We start from the raw sequence: 3,548 nt of genomic DNA, 5'->3' as shown, positions 1-3,548 counted from the left end.
TCTCTCTTCCGAAGGTAAGGGTTGGAGATTTCTATCTTAGATCAAGGTTATTTCAAAAAAGTTGGACATTTAGCTCATAAGATCGGCAAATGGCGAGACATGATGTATGTCGAGATGTTTGTTTCACACACCACCAAAAAAACGAAAAAAAAAAAACATTAGACACCAAGCTGCAGTGAAAGAAAAAGAGATTAGAAATTCATGCAAAACTGCGGGGATTGTGGGTTATGACAGCGATGCCGTTTTGATGAACAAAGCCATTCAGAAATTCTTCGGCCATAGCGGAAAATACTCACAGAGAAAAGGAAGGTTAAAAATAATTAGATACGAAGCTTTCGTGAAAGGAAAAAAAAGAAGGAAATACCTGAGGTGAATGTGTTGCGGTAAAAACTCGTCCTTGATGGAAGCTTGCTTGTGGGGCTTCTATGGAGGCTGGATCTTTGAGCTTCAATGGGGTCCTTTAATGGTGATTTTCCACCATGGAGATGCAGCGGAAGACAAAGGAAAAGAGGTGAGAGGAGGTGTCATCCATTAAGGAATAAGCCATGGAAGAAGGAGCTTCACCACCAAGACGAGCCTTGGATAAGAAGCTTGGAGAGGATGCTTCAATGGAGGAAAAGAAAAAGGGAGAGAAAGAGAGAGGGGGGAGCACGAAATTGAAGGAAGAAAAAGGGAGAGAAGTTGAACTTTGAGTTGTGTCTCACAAGACTCTCATTCATCAAAGTTACAACAAGTGTTACACATGTTTCTATTTATAGACTAGGTAGCTTCCTTGAGAAGTTTTCTTGAGAAAACTTCCTTGAGAAGCTTCTTTGAGAAAACTTCCTTGAGAAGCTAGAGCTTAGCTACACACACCCCTCTAATAACTAAGCTCACCTCCTTGAGAAGCTTCCTTGAAAAGATTCCTAAAGAAGCTAGAGCTTAGCTACACACATCTCTCTAATAGCTAAGCTCACCTCCTTGAGATGAGAAGCTAGAACTTAGCTACACACCCCCTATAATAGCTAAGCTCACCCCCATGACAAAATACATGAAAATACAAAAAAGTCCCTACTACAAAGACTACTCAAAATGCCTCGAAATACAAGGGTAAAACCCTATACTACTAGAATGGCCAAAATACAAGGCCTAAACGAAGGAAAAAACCTATTCTAATATTTACAAAGATAAGCGGGCTCATACTTAGCCCATGGGCTCAAAATATACCCTAAGGCTCATGAGAACCCTAGGGCCTTCCCTTGGATCTCTGGCCCAATCTACTTGGAGTCTTCTATCCAATGCCCTTGCGGGGTAGGATTGCATCACAAGTTCTCACAAGTTTACCTGATTGTCAGGTTATAATTACAACATATGATTTCTCTGTTTTCAAATATAGGTGATGGGGAGAAAAAGACCAAAATTTGGATAATATTAGTTGTTGTGGTGGGGTTGATCTGCCTTGGAATCCATATATTTCTGGTATGGAGGTTTAAGAGAAAACCTAAAGGTAATATATTTATTTTCCTAAGTATTTTTTCTTATCCCTTTGATGAATGAATGACAAGGTGTTACATACTGTTTTTTAATATTGACTTCTATATACTCTCTCTTCCTTTCTATTTGCCAGCAATTTCATCAACTTTTGGTTACAACAACAATAGCGAAATACCAATCTTTGATCTAAAGAGTAGTACAGACTGATCATAAATTTCAGGTGAGTTAGGCTTGGAAGGGAATCAAATCAATTTTAACTACATTCTAGCAGATTATTAACATGGAAAAGTATTCTTACCCATTGAAATTGCTTAATCAACTCAATTTTGTTATGTTGGGTGTCTTTGTGTATAAAGTTTTTAATTGTTATTTATATTATTGTTTTTATTTTATTATTATTGTGCCCATAGAAAGTAAAGGGGGGGAGAAGGTCGCAGTGGCTATGGCATGGAGCTGAAGGAGGTTGATAATTTCTGATTGCAACAGAAATACAACAAAGATACCAACGAAATTAATCACATCAGAATCACCTCTACACAAATATATAATCCCAGCAGAAACAAAATCTGTAGCTTTTATATTGTTTGCACCCCTAAACAAGTTAGCTTAAAGTAGTTTAAATATTTTTCTGTCTTTATTTTTTTAATTTTACATGGCACTGTGGCATTTGATTCCTCCCTTGCCAATGGGAGTGGTTATATTTGTTGTTCAGACTAAGAAGCTATTTTCAGCTGAGTTATTGTTTGATTTGCTTAATTATTGTTCCTGTTGTAGCTTGAACAAATAGAATGGAGAGTTAATAATGCTGAGAGAGAAGCAAAGTTGCTAAATGAACAACTGAAACATCTTATATAAGGATCAACTTGATGAGTTTTGGAAGTCTGATTTGCGGATTTCATAATCAGAATCTTTTATCACGATTTTAATTTTATTAATTTGATACTAATATTGTATGCAGGTAACTGTATAAAAATATAATATACATATATCACAACACAGGTTAAATCTGTTAAAAAAAATCTAAATTTGATCCCAACTAATTTATACACGGTTAATTAAATTATTAAAAGAAAAAAATGAAATATAACAAATGATATGAAAGAAAAAAGATGCTAAATTTGGATGCCCAGATAATTTATACACAATTAATTAAATTATTAAAATGAAAAATGAAATATAATAAATGACATGAAAGAAAGATAAAAATATTGTATAAATAAAATATTATATGAATATACAATTATTTGGCTCAAAATATATATCTAATCCGGTTTGTAACAAGAATATGGCAAAAGTAAAAATAGATTTTTTTATTGGGAAATAGGTAATATTTGGTAAATATAAAACTATTCAATACTTATACTTTTTGAAATACTTGATACTTTGAATGTATTGACGAAATATAAAAATCCTTAATTAATTGTGGTCTGAAACTTAGCTTTCTTCAAATACAAAATTCCTTTAATTGTGGCATGAAACTTTCCTTTCATCGAAAAGCCGCAAAGGAAAGGAGACACATGACATGAACGATGAACCACACACACACACACCACATTCTCTGATTGCCATTGGGTCGATGGTCAACTTTTCATTCTTTCTCTAATGAATATTGCATCTTCCTACTATAGTTATGCTACTAATAAAATATGAGTCCCTTTACACCTTAGTTATAATAACATTTTTTACAGAATAGAAATACTCTAAAAAGTGTATTATTTAATATATTAACAACATAAATATTTTTTATTTGTATTCTTAAAATCTTAGTAAATATTTTAAGGACACTTAAAATATTTAGTTATTTTTATTGTGTACAAAAACTACCTTAAAACAATAATATAGCTTACTTATAGTGTGTTTAGATAACACCCAGAGTTGATTAGGAAAAAAAAACACTAGAATCAATTTTATTTCACAAAATCAAGACGATATCATGAAAAAGTACAAATTATTATTTGTTATTTGGTGCAGACTAAAATATATTTCTTTGTAATTGGTGGTGAAATAAACATAACCGAATATCAAGGAGCGGTGAAGTGTCCAATGTGGTTTTCGATTTTTCTGTAAGGACTGCG

This window comes from Glycine max, chromosome 19 (assembly GCF_000004515.6).
Source record: "Glycine max cultivar Williams 82 chromosome 19, Glycine_max_v4.0, whole genome shotgun sequence".
NCBI lineage: Eukaryota > Viridiplantae > Streptophyta > Magnoliopsida > Fabales > Fabaceae > Glycine > Glycine max.
The sequence above is the reverse complement of the archived record's forward strand: the minus strand, read 5'-3'. Positions refer to the sequence as shown.